Genomic DNA, 24,184 nt, shown 5'->3' with positions numbered 1-24,184 from the left:
ATTCCACTTGCAAGCAATCTTTCTTGGTATCATTACACCAAGAGGTTAGCAGTGCCCTGCACAGACAAAAACGCCAAAAAAGTAAATTGTATCTATAAAACTACTCTTAGAAATGAAACCTCTAACTTAGTGTGGCTAAAACAAAGTCAATGTGCAGAGACTAACTTAGAGCAGCTAGTTTGCACATTAAACAGCACTATTATTAAATCTTAGCACAATCTAATCTAGTCAAATGCCAAACCCCAACAACCACCAAAGGAGACCTCTGTATTACCTAGTCCATGACCTACAGCAGCCCACCTAAACACAGGTCCGGACAACATGGATATGCAATTTCCAAGTGTCACCATAGCCAACTTGGTAGATATGGGCATCCTGAGACAATGTAGTAACTTGTCTCATGTTCACAGATAACCCTTTAATCATTAAAAAACAACAATAGTATGCATACAAACAAGGTTGTCAAGGACACACACACATTACATCCACCACATTTACTGTCCATCACACAAACACATGCCAACCTATGCTGAAGGAGTAAAAAGCAACCTTCCCAAACCTCCAAGACCTCCTAACCTATAAACAGCAATGTTTACCGTCAACAAGTGCTAAAGCACTTACCAAAAGCAACACCAAACACCACACGCATGCCTACCCCCAGTGGAGCCCCAACAGCAAAGCCCATAAGGCAAGCCAATACATTATCCAGGACTCTTGTCATACAGGACTCCACAGTACAACACACAGGCATCCCAACTAGCCAGACTGAACAAGGAGAAGATAATGGTTAGTTGTTTATCTAGAGCCAAGATCTGCCAAGTTACTACACCACTGGTATGATTCTATTGTCGTCCATGTGAGCATTAAGAACCTGACACATACTTCCCTGGACTTTATGAAGAGAGACTTTGTTGATCTCCCTGAATATGTGTTTCACGCAGTTATGTTTCTTCACTGAGCTGCATTCTACCTTCACCAAGTATGATGCCACAGTAGGAACAAAAGATGATTAACTTCAATAACTGGCTTAGTTCCTGGTGTCTTTACAGGAGGATATGGTTAACAAACAATGTTGCTTTGCAAGGGATGGCCTGCACCCGTTTCCCCTAGACTTCTGAATATTGGCTAAAACTTTATCCACCATCATAGAGTCTTTTTTAGGTAATGACAAACTGGCAAACCTATCAAAACAGCAAACAGAGCCCAAAGAAACCTAAAGGTGTTACTGCTCAAAGCTAGGGGCCTAAACAAGAAATTCCACATCCTACAAGCTCTCCTCACTCTGGAGAGCATAGGCATATGTGCCATTACTGAGACATGTTTAAATTTGCAAAACGTACTCCCACAATGCAAGGCTTCAGTGCCTTCCACACATTTAAACCATCAGATGCACAGACATAGATAAAAGGTGGGGAGTCTCAGACTATATTAGCAATAAACATAACTCTAAGTTGGTTGATCTGGACAAGGCCCTGGAATTTATCTATGTGCAGATAATCACAAACAAAGTCTCAAACCATATCATAACAAGCTATACATCACACTCTGTGTTCCTACAATCCCATAGTTCATACAGAGACCTACTGGAGACACTAACTATAAAATCAAATACGTAAGTCATGACAGAATTTCTCTACCCCTCTATAGACTGGGAAACATATGCTGCCTCATACTCACAGACACAATTCTTGGACTTTATTAATACAGATAACCTTGAACAGATGGTGTGCACACCCACCAGAGGTTCAAACATACTGGACCTGGTACTCACCAATATGGTACAGCGCTGCAGCCCCACATCCTCACTGGTGAGGTAGGACCACAAAGCTGTCTTCTTTGAAATAAAAATTAACTTGGTAACCCTAGCAAACCCTCTAACAGGAAATATTCCAAAGCAAACTACATCCTATTAAGAGATAGTTTGTCAAAATTCAGTGCCCCTCCCAACCCTATGTGCAATTTTTCACAGAGACCTTGAACAACCATGTAAATGGCTGTAAAGAGGCTGCTGTACCTGCTAGAAGTAAGCCAAAAACAAACTCTAAAAAGTAAACCACACTGGTGGAATCCTATCCTTAATAGGGTATATAACAAAAGGAAAAAAATCATGTCTAAAAATCAGGAACAGCAACTCCCATAATGATAGAAGCTCTCTAATTAAACCAAACAGGAAGCTAAGAGTATTAATTAAATCCAACAAGGCCAAGTACGAGGTCAAGATAACCTTACAGGCTAAAGGCAACTACAAGGCCTTCTACAACCATGACTAAAACTGCAAAGGCAGCACACATCAGTGTGTCGAATTGGTGGTCAACGGTGCCACCTTCACTGAGCTGATCGACATAGTGAATCTGTTGGCTAACAAATTCAGCTCAAACTTCATCCCCTCTACTTCCCCACCATCTCTCCCCATGAAATACCTACTAGCATAACCCCGAACTATTAACAGGGAGCAGGTCCTGGCAGCATTTGCTAAAGCCAAAAACACAGCCTCAGCAGATCTCGACTATATCCTAGGATGCTTCCTAAATAGCTTGAAACATAACCTATCAGGACCACTTGAGTCACTTTTCAATTACAGCCAATTAAAATAGATCCTTGGGGTGGATTTTATGATGAAATATTGGAAAAGTGTGAACTCAGACGGGAGTTGGCATTAGATGCCTTGAACTGTCCAGGACTGAATGATTTATGTAAAATATATTGTATTTTAAAGGTCAAACACTATGAAGTTTAATGTATTTTTTAATTAAGTGTTCACAAACATTATGTTAATTGTTTCTTGAACACTAATTCTTTTTTAAGTGTGTTGATTGGATGCTTTGTATCATGTGACCAATTGGTGGTTCTTTTAAATACTGTATGATTGCTTTGCTTCATTGTTCTGATTAAGTTCCATTTTACTGGGAATGAAAGTGCTTAACAATTAAATGCAGTGGTTCCAAATATCATCCTTCATTGTTGCTTTTATTCTGTTGGTGCTTTGGTGCAGCAAGTGGTGGTTAGTTTTTTTGAGTTTGTATTTCAGTGGTATCTTGGTTGTTCTGTTTACCATCAATGCAGTCGGTTATCTCCAATGATGTGTATGTAACTGACACTCGTGATCTCAGTACATGTATGGGTGAACTTGCTATGTTATTGCAGCAAGTAAATCAACAATTAACTCATTCACAGAGAGTATCAGGTGAACGGACTAATGGTTTTGGTGCTAGTGCCAATAATGGTTACAGTAACTCCTTGGGCTTTCCTTTAACCCAAACTACACCTCAGTGTCCCAATGTGCTCACTGATTGTAGAAGCTACACACCAACTGCTGAGCGGGTGGAGTTCGATGTATGGATAAGGTAATCATTTGGAGATGAACATTGGTACAAACAGAAGCCATAATTGAACTGTATATATGCAACTTAAAGAATCTGAGAAGAGACTGTCCAAGTATATGAAGTTGCAACTAGAAAATAGTTATTTGCTTAAATGTATTGAGATGAACCAGGTTCCAAAGGGGCTAAGTATTTGGAAGTTCCCCAATGGACTTGTTAGAGGTTCTGAATTACATTCTGACTTATTGAGACTGATAAATCTGGTTGTGATATGATGCATTTGCTTATAAAAAGTAACACCCGCCAAATGGACGGTTTACTACACAATATCAACTCTCTCAACAAGTTCATTTGTGAGGATCATGCTTTTGTAAATTATGTTGCTAGATATAACAGTATAGTTAAGGAGCTGGAAAGAACTTTTGAAATGGAAAATTAAAAAACTATAACATGATATGGATGATTATCAGAATGGGAGGGCATACCCTGATCCACCCATGGGACTTTCCAATCGGGAGCGAGGTGACAACATTTCTGGGAGGAGTCTGAATAGAAATGGTTCATATCTTGTGGTAGGCAAGATGGAACTCAATGAGCCAATCCTTTAGGTATACCTTCCCCCAGAAGATCAGAGCGATTGAGGAACAAGAGCCACAGGTTGGATGACCAGAATCATATTCAATGGAGGGATGAGAATATCTATGTGTGACAGGTGGTCAGACCAAAGTGGAAGGGGAATACGAAGAAAAGCTTCCAATAATTGACCCTTTTGAAATTCCACATGGTGAGACTGTTAGGATTATTTTTAACACTGAAAAGGATTTTAAAGTGCTCAATTATTATTCAGCTATTGTTGATGGTGCCCATACAGATATTTTATTCAAAGGTATGACTTTTGTTCCAGCTAAGAGGGTGGCTGTGACTGATGTTTTGGTTGATCTAAAATTATACCTTCGGAAACTGAATTTTCTTGTATGGTTTGATACAGATAATGGTTATGCACCAAAATCTTGAGCTAGTACATTTACCACCCCCCCCCCACCATGCATTACAACCTTTTGAGAAAGTTTGTGATTTGGATATTTGGTGTTTATTAAATAGTAGCCCACATGCTTTTAATTGACACAATTTCTCAGTGTTTGAGCAAAATGTAATAAATGAACTTTGTGGTAATTGTAATGTGCAGGTTATGAAACCTGATCAAGGTGGAGGGATGGTCATTATGGATAAAACTGACTATTCCAACTGCATGAATGCTTTATTGATTGATGATGCTTACAAGGAGGTTTCTCATAATGAGGTCAACGTCGCCTACAGTAAAATTGACTTACAGCTTGAAGATATGCTTTTACAAGGACAGATAGATAGGGATGAACATTGATTCATGTTCGACAAACTCCACCTTCCCAATATATATGGTATCCCAAAGACACATAAATCTATTGAAAACCCTTCACTGAGACCCATCATAGATGCAAGTAGATCTAAAACTCCTTTCATAACTAAATACTTAGATCTTATGTTGAAGGATGTGTTAAAACATATACAACTGATCTGTAAAGATTCATGGAATTTTTTACAGAAAGTTAATAATACACCTTTTTGTGGTGAAGCAGTTTTTTCAACTATTGCATAAAGGATTTGTACACCTTCGTTCCCCATGGAATTGGGTTACAGTGGTTTGGTTAAGCGTTGTTTGAACACATGCAATTCTTTTTCCACGACAAAAATAACAGCTTTGATGTCATTAACGGAACTGCTACTGAAAAAAATGATTTTATTTATTTTGAAGGGCAATTCTTTAGACAAAAAACAGGAGTTGCTAATTTAGTTATGGCACAGAGGGAATCACTGTGTATTTTCAACAATGAATTACAAAACTCCTGGTGCCTTTATATCAGATTCCTTTCCTGAATGACATTTTTATTTTATGGACAAACACCCAAGAGAAACTGAATTTGTTTTTAGACTATATAAATGACACTGTGGATTTTTTGAAATTTACCCACTGTATGAATCTTGAAGTTATTACTTATTTGGATAGTGAAATCAAAAAGGATTTGGGTAATAGATTTTGCTCGAGAATTTATAGAAAACCTTAATTTTTGATAGCACCCAAATCAACTTGCTTGTTTAGCTAGAATGGTATCTGACTATGATGCAATTTTACATGAATGTGACATTCTAACTGACATGTTTCTTAAGAGAGGTTACCCTTATCAATTGTTTAAGCCCATTACAGATGAAGTAGTAAGGAGGAGAAAAAATGGGTTTTATGTACCACTTATTTCCAGTACAGGCAGGGAAACACCTATAGGATTTTAGCAAATCCTTCATCATGATGTTTACCCTTGACAGTACTAATATTTCTGATACTTTAATGAAAAATTGGGGCTTATTTAGGGAGAATAATGAATTAATGAACAAGCTGGGAAATGGGCCACTTATTACGTACAGGAAGGGTTGATCAGTCAAGAATTATTTGGAAAGTGGTAAGTGTTTAACAGTGCAAAAAGCAGCCGGTGACAATATAATGGGTTAAAAAAACAGTATGTTCTGTTATGGCCACTATCATCAGTGTCCCCATATTTTAACGATTAACAGCATTAGTGTAAGAGGGACAACTTTGTATTAAAAAGGTCACTTTTCCTGTGATTCTAAAAGTGTAGTATATATAGCTCTATGTCAGAAGTATTCAGTATTCTATATAGGGAAGACTAACAGAAAATTAAAGGAATGTATCTATGAACACTGCTACGATATCTGTAAGAAAAAGAGTACTAATGCATTGGCTAAACACTGAAAACAATGTGGACCATGTTTTTAAGTTTTATGTATTTGAACAAACTAAAATAAATCCTCGGGGTTGATTTTACGATGAAATATTGGAAAATCATGAACTCAGATGCAGTTGGCATTAGCTGACTTGAATTTTCCAGGACTGAATGATTTGTGTTCAATAAATTGTATTTTAAAGGTAAACACTAAGAAGTTTAATGCATTTTTTAATTGTGTTCACAAAGATTATATTAATCATTTCATGAACACTCCTTTTTTAAGCAAGTCGATTTGATGCTTTGTCTCATGTGATTAATTGGTGGTTCTTTTAAATACTGCATGACTGCTTTGCTTAATTATTCTGATGAAGTTCCGTCTTACTGGGAATGAAAGCGCTCAACAATTAAACGAGGTGGTTCCAAATTTCATCCTTCGTGGTTGTTTTCATTCTGTTGGTGTTTTGCTGCAGCAAATGGTGGATCGTTTTTTGGAATTTATGCCTCCTAAACAGCTTGAAATATAACCTATCAGAACCACTTGAGTCACTTTTCAATTACAGCTTCAAAACAGGCTTTGTACCACAAGAATGGAGGACTACATTAGTATTCCATATCACAAGGGTAGACCATCAACCGACCATGGAAACTACAGACCTAGTAGTCTGAATAGTCTTAATACGCAAAACCATGGATCAAATTATCATGAAAATGATCAACAAAGACATAGACAAACTTTAGACACTGGACCCCAACCCAGTTTTGCTTTGCAAAGGGAAGGTCATGCCTACTAAACCTGGTGGACTTCTTTGAGAATGTCACCAAGGCAATGGATGAATGGAAAACGGTGTATACTGCCTACCTTGATCTGGCTAAGGTGTTCAATACAATACCCCACACTCAAGTATTTTTGGCAAACTAACTGAACTGGACATGAACCCCTACATAACTCATTGGATTGCCAGCTGGCTTACAGACAGAACCCAGGAAATCAGGATTGGGGATACCACCTCCATGAAGGCAGTGGTTATCAGCGGTGTACCTCAGGGCTCTGTGCTAGGACCATTCCTATTTGGCATCTATTTCTCGGAGGTAAATGCTAATGTCAATGGGCTTTGGTTGACCAAGTTCACAGATGACTGCAACTTGACAGCTATCATACATTCCCCCATGACACAAATATCTTACAAGAGGGTCTAACAGACAAATGACTGGTGCCAAAAGTCACGGACTAAAACTCAAAGTCAAGAAATGCATTGTAGTGCCTTTTGAGAAAACTGCCACCCAAGCTAGTTACTCCATTGATAAGACACTCCTAAGAGGTGACCCAGTAGTCGGGGACCTGGAAACATATGTTGACAGTAATCTGGCCTTTGACTAACATGTGGGTAAAGTAGTAAGAAAATCATTCTATGTCGCCCAACTTACAAGTAAGGGCATGGCATATAGGACAAAGGATGTCACAGTGCCACTTTATTCATTCCTTATCAGACCCACCATTGAGTATAATGCCCCCTTTGGCACGTACCTGACCAGACATATGCAACAGTTGGAATGTCCACATAAGTTCTTTACCAGGAGAATCCATGGTATAAACACATTATCCTATATGGATTGCCTTAAAGCCCTATCTCTGTACTTTGTCTCCTACAGGTTAGTGAGAGGCGATCTATGCCTGGCATACAAGGTATCCTCGGATCCAGTACTGATGGCCCTTTTGCACATCTGCAAAATGAACAGCATCAGAACCACTTAATTCAAGGATTTAAATTTTGCTTGTGACATAAATAAGACTTGTTGGCATGACAGATATGTATCTCAGAGCATCCCCATGCTCTGGAACAGGAACCCCATCCATGTGAAGCAGTGTCCATCCCTAACCCTACTTAAGCATAACCTCCACCAATGGACAGGAAATCAGAAATTCACCTTAGGTCTGGCCACAGAGGCAGGCAGTAATGTCTAAAGTAACATTCTCAGACAACATCTAGAAACTTCCTAACTAACATACCCCCTCCTAATAAACTCCCATAACACATAGGTACATAACTGGGTCGGATTGCACGACTAGGCTAATAAAGCCCTGGTCGTCGTAAGCCTGGTATAAAACCATGAACCTATGAAATCATTCCTTCAAAACAGAGCCCAAAGACCAAGGAGGCAAAACACGCTATTCTCCTGTAGCACAAATACTTACTGATGTTCTGCTGGGGTTAATTCTCACAGCATTGCTATACACTATATTTACATGTATCAAAATGCAATCATCAGACTGGTACATTACATTGATGATTCTGTTCACAATGTTCCTAAAAATCCATTTAAGACTTGAATCGAATATGTTACATGAACAAGCACTTAAAAATGGTCAGGTGCTAACAAGATGGATAAGCTTCACAAAAGACAAACACACTACCTTAAATGAAGTATGGCAACAGAAGCAAAGGTGGAGAGATGAGGGCTTGAAGAACTGCAGCCTTCTCAATTGTGTCAATTCAGCATTGGCACAATACAGACTAGAATACTTGCACAAGTATCTTAAAAATCAGTTTAGGTAAAATATATATTCCTTACTTAAAGAACTTGGTTATTAAGCATGGAATGATAATGACTTACATGTTATAAGAAACAAGATTTTCAGAGTTTTTTGAAAAGAAACTGAATTGTAACAATAATGTTAAATGTCTGTACGTTTTGGGAGGCAAGTCATTTACAGCCACCAATGTGAAATTTAAATACACACTTCAAGACCTATGGAGTGATGCAGCTGGGCTCTCAATAATGCCAATGGATGGTTGCCAGGTGGCAAAGCATTGCTATACTTTTAACTTCTTTTGAAAATTGCTTCAGCCGCTCTTGCTAAGCTTTTTGAGTTTTAACATTTTATCACTTGTGCCGCCCATGCTATTTATGTACCGTTTGTGCTACCTATACCATTTTGTGATTTAGATAGTTTGCAGCTAATTAAAACTGGATTGTTTTGCTACTTCCTGTTTTGGATGGGAAATGGGCCCCATTTCATCTGGGAGTATACAAAGATGTATTTTTGTGCCTGGAAAAAGCTTCATCGCTGGAGATATTATCTTTGTTCAAAGGTATTACCTGGTTGTGTGATCCATGAAACATGACTTTGTTCTGTGTATTTTATCCATTTAAATACTTGGAACAGGTGGTACATAGTTCCAGCATCTAAATGAAAGTTTGCAGACAAAGAACCCATCATTTGGACTTCTGTGGAATTAGAGCCCCTGACGCTACTTTTGCAGCAGTGCAGATTCATTTTACTCCAAATATATTCAGGTGTCAGACTTTTTACCGTTTTGATGTATAATTTTTGATGCTTGTGGGACCGAGCATGACACAAAGGATTAGGGCAACTATTAGTTCTTCATTTGCTACACATTTGATGAGAGACTGTTGGCTGGTTTTGCCCATTTATAAACATTTGGACTTAATTGCTTCAAGCTGCTGTTTTGTTGCTCTTGTGCATTTAGTTGTGTGTTTCTGCACTGTACCTGAACTTTTTATATTTTGGTACTTATTATTCATCAGTAATTTGTATTACTATTACTGTATTTATTTCATTTTTCTCATTAGGAATTTGTCCAATGTACTTTCGACTCAAATATATCTCTGTAATTACTCTGGTCAGTTATTTAATCGCTTTGTTCATTCGCTTGTTAAAATACTTAGGTACTTAAGCACTAAAATAAACTTTAACTTGAACTTCAAGAGGACAACATTTTGAGGAGTGTAATAAAAAAGGGAACATTCCTTGCAAATGTCCATGTGACGCTGACACATATAAAAACTTAAGTTCAAGTTACACTTACACGTTATTTCTCTTAACATTTAACATGCTATCAAACATATTTGGACATAAGTAATTATTTTGAAAAGGTAACAGAATTTGAAAAAACACTGGTTTTCAATGAAAATGCACAATTAAAGCTCTTACACTAGTCCTGTATTGAATGCAGAGGACCAGGAGATGTACGCAAACAGTCATGTGTGCTTGATAAGACTAAATTAAACTAAGAGTTATACCCGATTATTGTTTAATAGATACAATGTTGGTTTATTGACTGTTTCTTAGTCATTAACTGTTAAAATCAACAAAAAATCTGAAATCTTTCTTCTGTTCCATAGTGGTAGCAACATAACAAAGCTTGAATCATGCATTCTCAACACTCACCAAAACTAGATCAACTAGAACAGCCTCATTCTCAACAAAAAGCAGTACCCAAACCCCAGAACTCAGTTAGGAGACTTTACCATGACAGGCACAAACCCCACCCCAAAAGCAGTGCTCAAATCCCAAATCCCAGAAGTCATTTAGGAGACTACCATGACAGGCACAAACTCCACCCCATAAGCAGTAGCACACTGGAAAAGCCATTCTGAACACAAGCAATTATTTGAAACTCACACATATATCACCAGAAAATAAATGAACAATAAAACTGGTGCTATCAATTGCCTATGTCCCAGAATCATATCCCTGACAAAGAAAAACTAACCGCATAAACTACTTATGGATCAATACAGATGGTAATACAGATGAGAAACCTGAAAAGCAATGCAATAAAACAACACAAAACTACATAGAATAGAACAGTAAACTTCAGTACAGCGAATTCCTGCTGAACCCATCACTGCAATAGTCTGATCAATCAAAGATGGATGACTACTGAAAACAATCAAATCTATTCAAGAAATTTTCATTCATAATTTGGTGTTCAGAGATGTATACCTAGATTTAATCTAGCTGCCTTCCTGGTACATCACCCCACAAAGGGAACTAAGATGGGTCACGCAGGGCCTGTTACTGATAAAGAAAACCAATAATTTATGAAGAGAGTGCACACATTGTTTAGTTAGCCAGAAGCTGAAACCAGATCTCTCCCCAAATTACAGCAACCCAGAAAACTTCCATATTTTACATCCCAGTACAAATATTCACATTAAGTTTCAGCAAAGTGCTACTCCTGCTACATCATATAAGTACACCCCTTCCCTCACGTCACTACAATCCAGCATGATATTCATTTCAGCCTTGCACTGATCTATCTGACAAGCACAATTACTGTTTTACCAAGGCACTGTAAACTGTAGACATGCCAAGTAACAAGCATACCTAATAAAGTGCAATTATGAATTGCAGCAATTCTTAAATCATAAACGACCATCTTGAGCATGAACTGTATCAATTTTGAATCAGTCACTTCCACCCTATCTTGTATACACAGAATATCCTAAATTGTGCGAGAACTATAAAGTAGTACCATTGTTTTCTTATTCTGTTGCAATTATAGTTTAATCTATATGTATGCAATACAGCAGTATCATCTCTTTTTGCCTTAAGCTTACACCTTAAAGGTATGTGTGTGTTTGTGCATGTAGAAAGTTTCTTGCTTGTTTACATCAATCACACTGTAACTAGAGGCTTTCCCTGGGTCCCTTCTGAAAGACGGCATGCTCCTAGGAGGGATAATCTAGTAAATAAAACATAACTAAACAAATATAACAGTGCAGCATGTAGAAATATCTGGCACCTATCCATATAAATACTAAATTAAGGCCAGGGCAGTTGTTTGACTGTAATAAACATCCTGTAACACTTCTTGATAAATGAGGTGAATTTTCTCTACTCCTTTTTATGTCATTTCCAAAGGAAAAACAATAATAATCAGCTGCTTACTCCAATGCATGGCAGTGCCAGTGCCTGCAGCCCAGGCCATGCTATCAGCTGCATTAAAAAGGCATGGACATGTTAGTAATAGACTACAACATGGACAACTGAGTATCCACAAGACTAGAGACTTTGGAGTCTGTTGTGTCTTAACCACTCCTGACACCTCAGACACAATGTCTTGTTGAAGTCTTCCAAAGTGGGCAAGGTAATTTAACTCCCTCAGTGTAAATGTTGTTATTATTCCCCAAAAGATGCAATGCCCTAGATTCCCTATTATGGGGTGGACTGAAGAACTCTCTTCTGAGGTGTCCGTTTTGGTGGCTGCCACCACAAAAATAGCATCAATGACAGGACCCTTACTCCAATGTTGATGATCCTTGGGATGGGGCCTAGATTTTATCATGTTTCTTGGGGATTGGTTTCACTGTACTAGGCTGTCTCCAGGCCCTCCAAGACACCAAATCAGTGAGTGCATCTGGGGGGTGAACCACCCAAGATGTGGATGGGCTCACCTGAAAAACTCGATAACACCAACTCTTCCACAGATGGGGCTTTGGCTGTCCAACCCCCGTGTTGACAAAGAAGCTCCATAAGGTTGCCACAAGAGGTGTCCTTGTGGGAGGATTTGGGGACCCCTCTCCTTCCTCAAGGTTGGTGTTCTCAGTGAGAGATTCCTCTGGGGAATCCAGGTGCTTCCTCTTGTACTACCTCTTTCCAAAACCTTCCTGACTGGGGAAACCTGAGGGGGAAGTGGAAGAGGCCGGAGGCCCCTGGCTGCAGGAGAACATGCTCTCTACAAAGTCGAAAGCAAAAGCTGGAGCCCCAAAAACCAGCATCCCAGGGTCTGATGACTCCAAGGACATGCTAGATTCATGAGCCACTCCCGCCTGCCCAAAGCCAAGACTGCAGTTGAACTGTCAATAGCCAAAGAGCCAAGAGGGAGAGATAATTCTGAAAGCCAAAGAAATGAACCTGACCTGGTAACCCTGTCCTGAAGAGTCAGCTCTGAAGTCTGCTCAGTTCTGAGACAGCTGGAGTCGAGAAGGCCAAGGCAGGGATCGAAACCAAAATCAACCAAGCTGCTGGATCCAACCCCACTGGTGGTAAGGCAACTAGCTCCAAAAACCCAAAGCCAACAGACCTGAGTGGGAAAATAAATTTGATGGAGCCAAGAGCTTGGGTCTGGGACCCAAGGCCGAAGGAATTAAACCTAGCTGCATTTGAACTTGCAGAAAGGACAGCATCACCTGCTCCAACTCAGCAGGTCTCAAACTCATGACTGATTGAACTGACTGAGTTGAAGAAGCTACAGAGGGAGGTTTTGAAGACTGTTGGCTTGTAGAAGGCTCAAAAGATCTAGCCCAAACTGGAGAAACTTAGATCCTGGGAGGAGATGGACAGGACTCTAGAGAGAACTCTTGAAGAGTACCGGGACAGAAAGGTGACAGAACCCTGCCCAACAGAGCCCCTCTCAACGAGAAAAGGCTAGGGACACTAAGCTTCAGAGGAGCCCCCTTTCCCGCAGTTGGCGGTATTGGAAAATGTGTCAGAGGGGTCTGATCTGATGGCATGCCAAGACAGTCAGGGCCGAAGACCTTGGGATCTTTAGATCCGACTGGATGGAGGAAGGGGGGGGGGTCATTTACGGTTCTCCTTAGAGGATCTGAGGTCCTAAGTTCCCTCCTTCTGGTCCTGATCACTCTTGTCATATTTGTCGGCAGGTGAAGAGGAAGCCTCTCCAGCTGGCAACATCCTTTTTAGTACCAGCTTAGCTCTTCTCTTGTTGATGGCTACAGAGCCAAAGCTATTGCAGATGGCATATTGAGTGTCTCAGTGTGCAAGACCAAGCCAGTAGACACACAGGTTGTGTGAGTCTTGCACGGAAAGTTTATGGCCACATGTGACATACTCCTTAAAGCCTTTCCCCATGTCTAAACAAACACAATAAAAATACACACTTTACTAAAGGAAAAAAACGACACTACCAATACACCCTAACTAGAGGACAAAAAAAAAAAATCACCACAGAGGGAAACACTGCAAGGTGGGAAAAGTCTACTAACACTAGATCACACAAAAAAATACCACAAAAAAACAAATTAAATATACACTGTACTAATAAGGAAATGGGTATATGAGAAACAGGTACAAATATAAGCTAAATAGCCAGTCACAGGATACAACCCCAACGATGCTTGAGATCAAGCTGTTATCCTGGAAGGTAACAAATGAGATCAGAGGTTAGTCAGTTAGAGTTAGGCATTATGGGTATAGAAGGCAGAGCTCAGGCAACTGAAGTTTTTTGTATACAGCTGGTCTTGGATCCGAGTCAGATTTGATAACCCACAGGTTAAACCTAGATGGAAAAGACAACACTGGATCAATATTTTAATGCTAGTAATGTTCAAAAGGCCAAAGCACTCCTGTTATTCTGAAGTAGTTTGATGTTTCTCATTCTGAAGCAGTGTGATGTTTCTCATTCTGAGATGTTTATTTTGCTTTTCATTTCACAGGTCTTCTACTGAAAGATAGCAATACATGTCTATGACATAAAGAGGTAACTAACCAAAAGACTAAATTCTTTGTTTATCTGAAGCTATTTGTTGTGAATGCACTTAATGGGCATAAGCAATGGTTCACAAGGATCCTTTCTTCAGCTTATGTTGTGTTTTTTGACTGGTTGGTTATCTTCCTCTCCTCATCTACTCATGATAATATTACACGTTACAAGTCAGTCTTTGTCCACTTACTGAAACATCATGAGTCACCAGTCAAAGCAAATGACTAGTGCTTCAGGGCCAGCAGTGATATTACATAGTTCAAAAATTCATAAAATAAATGAAAGCTATGGGTACTTGCCTATAAAAAGTACAGTTGTGTACCTATCATAAATGTAGATGTCCGAGTGTATTCACTGTTGCAGTCATTACAATTGGGTTATCCTGCTGGCAGGCTACCCGCAGTCGGCCTGAGTTCCAAAGTCTAGGTCTGGCGTCGGTTGCTGTCGCCTCCTCCCTGATGTCAGTGCGCCAGGGGTATAAAAGATGCAGCCGACGCCATTTTCTTCAGTTTTTCTTGCCCCAGATGTCAGGTGCCCCTAAAATGGTAGGCTAAATTATGCCAATAAGCATGCATACACAAAAATCAACTTTTCCTTCATCTACAAGCAAATATACCACATAGGTTGCATAGAACAGAGAAGTACAGATAAGTCCCAGCAAGGAAAAGGGGGTTGGTGGGAGGGTAACCTGGACTGCAACAGTGAATACACTCAAACATCTACATTTATGGTAGGTACACAACTGTACTATGTTCATCGTGTTTCACTGTTGCAGTCATTACAATTGGGTTAAATCCCAAAGCTAAGGTTGGGAGGCTGGTGCTAAATAAGATTATGAGAGGCCATCAGGCCCTGCAGAACTACAGTGGCAAAGCCTGCCCTGGATTTAGAGTAGAGAGGTAAGTGATAGTGCTTTGTAAATGTATGCACTGAACTCCAAGTTGCAGCCTCTAAGATGTCTTTGGTTGGTACTCCTCTGAGGAAGGCTGCTGAAGTGGCTGCTGCTCTGGTTGAATGTGGCCTAACGCCCTTAGGCACTGATTTGCCATGCTGTGAATAGCAGAAACAAATGCAGTGGCCTATCCACTTTAAAATAGTCTGTTTCGAGATAGGCTTTCCTTGTGATCCTGCAGCATATGCCACTAGAAGTTGTTCAGTCTTTCTGAAAGCTTTGGTTCTGTCCAAGTAGAAGCGTAGCTGCCTGTGAATGTCCAAAGAATGCAGAAGTCTCTCACCCTTATTCTGTGGGTTTGGGTAAAAGGTAGGCAAATTAATTGTTTGGTTAAGGGCCACACTGGACACTACCTTAGGCATAAATGTAGGGTTTGTCCTTAGAGAAACCCTGTCAGGATGGAAAATGATAAAAGGTTCCACAGCCATGAATGCCTGTAACTCTGAGACACGTCTAGCGGAGGTAATTGCTAGGAGCAGAGCTGTTTTCCAGGATAAGATTTTTATATCAGCTGCAGAGGCTGGCTCAAACAGAGGCAGTGTGAGTTTTTCCAAGACATAGTTGAGGTCCCATGCAGGTATCAGTGCTCTCCTTGGAGGTCTTATGTTTTTGGCCCCTCTGAGGTACTGCCTTAGTAATGGATGAGAAAAAAATAGGTGGTTCTGTATTGTAATGAGCTGAAATGGCAGAGGCATGAATTTTAATTGATGACAAGGAAAGGCCTTTATCCAGCATTTCAGTTAAGTATTGCAAAATCTGAGGAATATTTGGAACAGTTGTGTCAATACCTTGTGCCTGGTTCCAAGCACAGAATCTCTTCCATTTTTCTGCATAAGATTTCCTGGTACTAGGCCTCCTGACCTCCAAAATAACATCCATCACTGCTTTAGAGAGAGGTGTGTCTTGAATCGCTACATTATTCGCCATGCTGCCAGGTTTAATGTCCTGAGGTGGCTGTGCAGTATCATACTGTCTTGTTGGGTCAATAAGTGAGGAATTTGAGGTAATGTCCAAGCTGGGCATTGAGACAAGCTCTTTAGGATTGGGTACCAGTGCTGGCGGGGCCAGTCTGGGGCAATCAGTATCATTTTTGGCTTCTCTTGTCTGACCTTGAGGAGTGCCTTGGGGAGGAGAAGCAGAGGAGGAAAGGCATATACTGTTAGGTTTTTCCAGCTGAAAGATAGAGCATCCACTTTCCATGCTTGCTTGTGATAAGTCCTTGTGCAGAATATCTGTAGTTGGCAGTTGTGAGGGGAGGCAAATAGGTCTATGTCCAGGCACCCCCAGTTCCTTGTTAACATGCTGAAGACTTATGGATCCAATTTCCACTCATGGGGATCCATTAGGTTTCTGCTTAGTTTGTCTGCCAGAGTATTTATCCTTCATGCACGAACTGTGCTTGCAGATGTACTTGGTAAGTCAGTGCTGTGTCCCACAAGTTCATGGCTAGTCTGCAGAGGGGGTAGGAATGTGTGCTCCCCTGCTTGTAGTATTGTCCGTCTTTATCAGCAGTTGTCCTGGAATAGATCCTTGAAGGCTGTCACGGCATTCTGAACAGCTAGCATCTCTTTTTGATTGATATGTAGATGCATTTAACTTGCGGACCACGTGCCCTGAATGCATCTTCCTGCCATATGGGCTCCCCAGGCATAATCTGATGCATCTGTTGTCAATGTCTGCCTGGCTGTGGGTAAGGTGATGAGGTGACAGGCTTTTGCCCACCATCGAAACTCCTGTTGCAGGCAGGGAATGAGGGTAATTATTGTTTCCAGGCTGTGGCAATGTTGAGTCCAAACACTTTTTAGATACCATTGAAGTTTTCTCATATGCAGTCTTGCATATGGAATTAGTAGTATGCAGGATGCCATGAAGCCCAAAGCCTGCAGAATTTTTCTTGCAGATAACTGGGTCTTTGTTGCCAACATTTTGAAATAAGTAGTCAGCTGTCTGTGTTTGTCTGGCATGAGATAAGCCATCTGGACAGTTGTATTTAAGCTTGCACCCAGGAAAATTATCTCTTGAGAGGGTACAAGTTTTGATTTATTTTCGTTTACTGTGTACCCTAGACCTGTTAGTAATCTTTTTACAAATGCCAAATGCTGTAGTAGAATGTCCTTGTTCTCTGCTTGAATAAGGCAGTCGTCCAAGTAAGGATATATTTGTATTCCTCTTTGTCTGCAAAATGCAATTACTGGTGCCAGGCATTTTGTGAAGACCCTGGGCGCAGTAGATAAGCCAAAGGGCAGTGCAGATAATTGGTAGTGCATTGAGCCAGCTATAAATCTGAGGTATCTTCTGCATGATTGTCTGATTGGGACATGCAGGTATGCCTCTTTTAGGTCTAAAGTCACAAGCCAAGCCTTCTTGCCCAGCATGGGCAGAAGCTGCTGCAGAGTTAACATTTTGAATTTTGGAATGTGTTTAGGATAGACAGGTCCAGTATTGGTCTCCAGGCTTTGTCCTTTCTGGGTACCAAGAATAGCCTTGAGTAAAATCCTTGTCCCTGCTCTTGCTGTGGTATTACCGAATGGCTCTCATGTCCATGAGGGATGAAACTTGTTTTTGTGCCTCTGCCCACTGATTGCGTGGCAGGTCTGGCATACCGTTTGGCCTTGGCAGGGTGTGAAAGTGGAACCTGTAGCCTTGAGATACGATATTTAAGACCCATTTGTCCTGGGTGATCATGTGCCAATTTTGTGAAAAAAGTGCTAGTTTTCCCCCCAAAGGAGCTGCCAGAAGACAAGTGCTTGGTGCTGGCAGGGGGAAGTCATTGAGACTGTTTCCTGTATGGCTGTGATTTTTCCTCCCCACTTTTGGAGGTAGAAGCACCCCATTGTTTAGGCCTGTATGAGGGCTGTGATCTGCCTCTGGGGCGTCTGTATCTGCCTCTTTGTGGCCTGTCTGACACTGGAAAGGACCAATTCTTTGTAGGCCAGTTCCTGCTTATCAAAAAAGAGGGGTGGCAAAGGGACAAATGGTACGGTTATCTAGGATAATCAGTGATGATATTCTTTTTAGAGAGGAAATGTACAAGCTTGTGGGTATGTTTATGGATAGGGGGTATCCACTTAACCTTTTATTAAAGGTTAAAAAGGAAGTAGTCAGGAAAAGGAACACTGTTTTTGAACCTATATTGAGAAGTGAAGTTAATGGGGCGAGTAGTATGGAGTTGAACAACATGAATAAGGATATAGGGAAGAATAAAGCCTGCTTGATTCTTAACTACAATGAGAAGGCCACTGTCATTGCAGCATCGGTACGTGAAGTATGGAATCACTGTTTAGATAAGGACACTAAGGACATAATTGGGAAGGCACCTAGGATTGTGTTTAGTAAAGGTGTTAACTTAAAAGCAATTATGGAAAGGGTGCCCAGGGTCAGGAAATCAATTATGTCTAAGTGTGGTAGGTGTAGAGTTTGTAGATTTATTAGTGAGGGTACACACTTGGTTGTAAAAGGTTTTGATCGTACAATTGCATGCCCAGGTCAGTGTAACTGTAATACAAAATGTTTAGTTTATGTGGCTTCTTGCAGTACATGTGACGATTCTACGTTGGGATGACCACACGTAGGTTGCGAGATCGAATAAGTGAGCATGTACGCAGTATAAAGAGTAAGGATGCACATAATGCGTTGTTTATACACAGTTGTTATTGCAAGAATTTCAAAAAGTTCTTGTTTTTTGTTATTGACAGGGTATATGAGGATCAAGGGGGTGATATAAGCAACAAGGTGGCCCTTTTAGAAGTTCAATGGCAGGTGAGATTAAATGCCATGAGGTGTCCGGGTATTAATGAATGTATATCCATCAAACCAGTGTTAAAACAGAAAGCAAGTTGTATTTAATTCAAAGGGTGAGGGTATTGTGTTATGCTGCACCTATTCTATTCTGTTTAACAGAGTCATAATTTTCAAGGTCTACAGGCTGAGATATATGTATTTTATATTCATATATTTTTGTAAGTTTTCTTAACATATAAGTGTATGTGTATATGTACAAGTCATAGTATGCAGTTAATTGTTGTGATTTATTTTGTGTTCTAATTTTTTTAACATTTTTTAGAATTGTATTAGAATAGGTTTTGTATTTTTAATTGGGTTGAGGCAGTGCTTGGGCTCATTGGTGCATTTAAAATGTGATGTCATTGCTTAATAAGTTCTAATTATGTATATATATGTTGATTGTGATGTTCTAACCGACTCTGAGGATGCCTTTTTAGGTGAAAGCGCTTAGTCGGTGGACGTGTCTGTGAATAAATTCTCTTGGTTTTTCATTGTTGGTCCTTGATTCAGGTTCCTGTTGTTGCCTTTCGTCATTTTTACAATTTTGCTGTGCCCTTTTGTAGGGTTGCATTTGGTTGTTTGATTTCAGTTCCTGCTAAATCTGGGAGGCTGTACCTGCACAAAATCCTTCACTGTTTGCATAGATTTAGCTTTGTCCTCCATTTTCTTCAACACATCTTCTGCTTTAACACCAAACAAGGTATCATGTTGTAATGGAGCATCTCATAGTTTTGCTTTAACATGATCGGGCAGATTCTGTTCTTTTAACCAAGCATGCCTCCTAATGACAGAACCTGTAACTGCGGCCCTGCAGGAAGCCTCTAGAGAATCAAAACCACATTGCAAAGTATGCTTTCCCACTTGTTCAGCTGCATGCAATAAATCCTGCATTTCTTTGTTTTCTGCACATTCTGAATTTGTCAACATTTTCTGTTTAAGCAGTGACATAAGATATTGCTGATATTTAAGCATATGAAACTGACAATTTAAAGCTCTTACAGCCAAGGTAGCAGAAGTATATATCTTTTTCCCCCATCTGTCCAGGGCCCTTGAATCCCTATCAGAGGGGATAGGGTTTTTTGCAGTGGAAGCCTTGACCCCCTTGGGACCCTGAGAAATAGTTTCTGGGTCAGCAGCAGGGTTTTTGTAGAGAAATTTATGTGAATCAGGAACCCTGTAGTATCTGTCTGGCTTAACAGGAGCTGGTGGTAAAGAGTCAGGAGACAAACCGGACTCTGAAAATACATCATCTACAATGTCTAAAACAGGAGGAATAGCAAGGGGCCTGTGCTGAGGTAACAAAAGGAAATCTGAGCCTTTTCTTGGATTCTGAGTAATCTTGGCTCTCCCAGTGGAAATGCTCCCTCATAGTATGCAGGGTCTCCCCAAAAGAATAATCCTCAGGAGGAGAGGCTGAAGGGATAGATTCTTCAGCATCAGAATCTTCATAGGGAGGAAGGGAATATTCTTGTTCAGAAGAGGAATCAGAGGAAATGGAAACCTGATCTGAAGATTCATATTCTATCTCTTGCCTAGGCCTCTTATCAGGAGGGGGATGGGAACCCCTGATCAAAGTAATTAGGTTTTCGGTCATTTTAAGCATCTGTTTTTTAGGCATGGAAGCCAGTCCAGGAGAATGCTGTACTTGTTTCTTTGTCTTTAGAGCTGCTTTAGTCTTTGCCTTTGAAGCTGAAGTTGGTTTTACATATAACTGTGTAGGCCTGAAAACACCCTCAGAAGCCGATGCCTGCTCAGCGGCTCTGGACCTATCTGAGGGAATAGTTTCCGAGTGTCCTATACCTTGAGTTTCCAGCGGCCTAGTCGGCTCCACATGGGAGTCGGACGCAGCCTGTGGCTCTGAGGTAGCGGGCATCAGGGGCTGCGAATGCGCCTCACTGAGAACCGGCAAATCGGCGACACACCTAACGGAAGCCTCGTCGTCAGTTTTGGACCTCGGATGCCTGTCCTTTTCTTTTTCTTTGCGCTTTTTATAAACTCCGGTAGTCGGCTGTTCTGACAGCATTATATAATTGAATCTTCTGCCAAAGTAAAGAAATGCAAAATCGTACCGACGCTTAATAGTGCGCTGGTTAAATCTAGCACAAAACCGACAACTAGCAACGTCGTGGTCAGGGCCTAGGCAAGGAATACAGTATGAATGAAAATCCTTATGAGGTATTTTTTTCGCACAAGAAATACAATTATTAATTTTTTCTGACATCGGTCTGGAGCAAGAAAAAAGTTTCCCCAATGGGGTACTTAGCTTTAATGAAGACTTCGGATCTGAAATTCGAATTTGAAAATCTCAGGAGTCGGCCGACCGGCGTTTGCGAACTGCTTTTGCTTCAGGCACCACGCGGCAAGAAAGACTGAAGAAAATGGCGTCAGCTGCATCTTTTATACCCCTGGCGCACTGACGTCAAGGAGGAGGTGACAGCAACCGACGCCGGACCTAGACTTTGGAACTCGGGCCGACTGCGGGTAGCCTGCCAGCAGGATAACCCAATTGTAATGACTGCAACAGTGAAACACGATGAACATCTAGACATTGGAATATAGTTTCTGTTGCATCAGGTGTTAGGCCCACTTAGTACACAAAACTTTCCCAGACTGCCAACTTTATCCCTTATCCCACAATGCATCATTCTACTTCTTCATTTCTGAGCCAAGCAAAAACTAAGGAACAAATTCTAATATAGTACAAGGCAGGGATGAAGGGACAGTAATTTCCTGCATTCGGAAATCTACTCAGAAACTTAGCACTATAGAAAGTACCCATATGTTCTGTATCTAGTAATGCAGAGCCACTGCTGCAGGAACATTCTGGACACAGTCTCAAGCTTACACACTTGGATGACTGCCCAAAGGAAACATACCCTTGACTGTTATGACTTCAACGGAAAACCTAGAGCTGGAAGTGATTTCCAATTTCTAGTGTTTTATAAAGGCATATAGAGAAGACAGCTGCACAGAACAAATCTAAGACAGCATTGCTAAAGAATGTTGTGGGTGTGGAGGCAGCTCAAGCACAATGTGCCTTTGGAGTGGACAGTAACCCCTTACCACGCTTATTATGAAACAAACATATACAGATGGAAAGCAATTTGGGAAATGCACTGTTCTGTGATTTGCACACCTTTATAATCCTTAGCAAAAGATAAGAAAAAGCTGGTCATTCTTGTGTATGGAATGAGTTTTGTCAGCATAATACTTGAACTGTCTTTGCCTATCAATGCAGGACACAATGGTTCAGATTCACATCACTGGCCACCTTAGGAATGAAGGTAAAATCTGCAAGGAAAGCAACTTTTCTTAAAAATTAAAAGTTTGACAGAAAAAACTTGTAACTCAGAAATTCTTTTGGCAGAAGTTAATGCCAACAGAAACAAGATCTCACAAGATAAATAACTCAGTTCTGTAGAAGCAGCTGGTTAACCTGGAGAGAGGTTAAGACTCTCTAGCATGAGATGAAAGTTCCTTAGGCAAAATGACTCCTAACAGTTCCCTAAGAAGAACAGTATCTCCAAGAAAGGCCTTACATACAACACCTCAAGGGAGGCCTGGGCCAGGATTCAGAAAATTTTGCTGCACTGTAAGCAAATTTGTGCAACAAATGGTCACATGCAGGGTATGTGCGACTCAGATGCACACATACTACTAGTAGTAAGTAAGGAATAGTGTAGCTGAGCATGGTATATGCCAAAGACCATACACTGACATGGTAATGAGCATTATTATTAAATTATTAAAATGGGCATCCTGATATATGGAAATTAGCCTAATCAAGACGGTAGAGCAATTCAGAAAAGTTATAAACAGTGCATCTCAGAGCTGTCCACATCATAGAATTGACCACAAATGACTCCTGGAGATTGGGCAACTGTAGACATGCTTTTGCTGTCTGGATTCTTCAGATGGTGCCATACAGTATGATTCTGGTACTCATGCAAAAATATTTAAAGGGACTGTAAATACGGAAAATGAAGTCAGTGAAAGCAGCAGGCTCTTATGTGGTCACGGCAGAAATGATAAAGATGCTGGGTGAGTTAGGGGAGAAATCACTTCAGAGAGTACTCACAGCAGTACGGTGAGAAAGGCGTATCTCACATAACTGGTGAATAAATCACTCTACAAGAACAGTGGGAACATTCACAACTGTGGGCAGTATAGAAGTACCAAATTTCTGTCACATTGCATGAAAGTGCTGGAAAGAGTGACTGATAAATGAATATGAATAGTAGAAAGCAAGATGACAGATGAGCAGTTGGGATTCAGATCAGCATGTAGCACAACTAACCTGATATTTGCAGTGAGAGAGACAGTTGAACAGAAGCTAGAGATGAGGAGCAAGTTCAAATGGGCATTCCTAGAATTGGAGAAAGCATATGAAGAAAGTTGATTTGGTAGCTCTGTGATGGTTTGAAGTGCTGGAAACATAGAATTAGTACAGGCTATGTACAAGTGCCCAATGATACAAAAACAGAGTGTTTGCATTCACAGAGGGGTTGCTAGTGGGAGTGGGTATGCATCAGGGTTTAGCTCTAATCCCAGTGCTGTTCATATTCATGATGGACTACATTAGCAAACAGGTTGGATGGGACCGAACAATAAAGTTAATGTATGCAGATGATGTGTATTATAAGCAGACTCTGAACAATATTTTTAGCAAATGATAGGGGAATGGAATGCAAAACTGAATGCACATGCAATTAAACTGTAGACAGACAAGAGACAATTGTCATGGCAGCAAATGAGGCAAATCAGAAGAAGCTGAACATTGAGATAGAAGAGAAAATAATGAAACAGGTTAAAAGCTTCACATATTTGAGGAGAACAGAAGTTTGAATGAGGAGGTCAAAGCTAGAATCAGTGGGGCTGCAGCCAAATGGCACAGTGTCAGAAGCAGTGTGTGGCAAACGATTGCCAAAGAAGCTGAAAAGTAAGGTGCACAAAACACTGGTGTCACCAGGGTGATTGTATGGTACAGAAACCTGGGTAGTGAAGGCAGAGCAGATGAGGAATCTAGAACTAGAGCTGATGGAGGTGAAGTGCCTAAGGACAGGTGGCAGAATGCACACTGAGGGACAGATGACAAAGTGA

General features: G+C 40.6%; 1 protein-coding gene across 1 annotated transcript in view; it reads right to left on the bottom strand.

Annotated features, from left to right (window-relative positions):
- The window catches only part of KCTD2 (potassium channel tetramerization domain containing 2), a 551,781-nt gene that overhangs the window by 5,228 nt on the left and 522,369 nt on the right, over window positions 1-24,184 (bottom strand). The gene's annotated exons all lie outside the window — the stretch shown is intronic.

This window comes from Protopterus annectens, chromosome 4.part0, assembly GCF_019279795.1.
Source record: "Protopterus annectens isolate FY-2018-M chromosome 4.part0, PAN1.0, whole genome shotgun sequence".
Lineage (NCBI taxonomy): Eukaryota > Metazoa > Chordata > Ceratodontiformes > Protopteridae > Protopterus > Protopterus annectens.
Note: the sequence above shows the minus strand (reverse complement) of the source record. Positions and strands in the feature narration are given on the sequence as shown.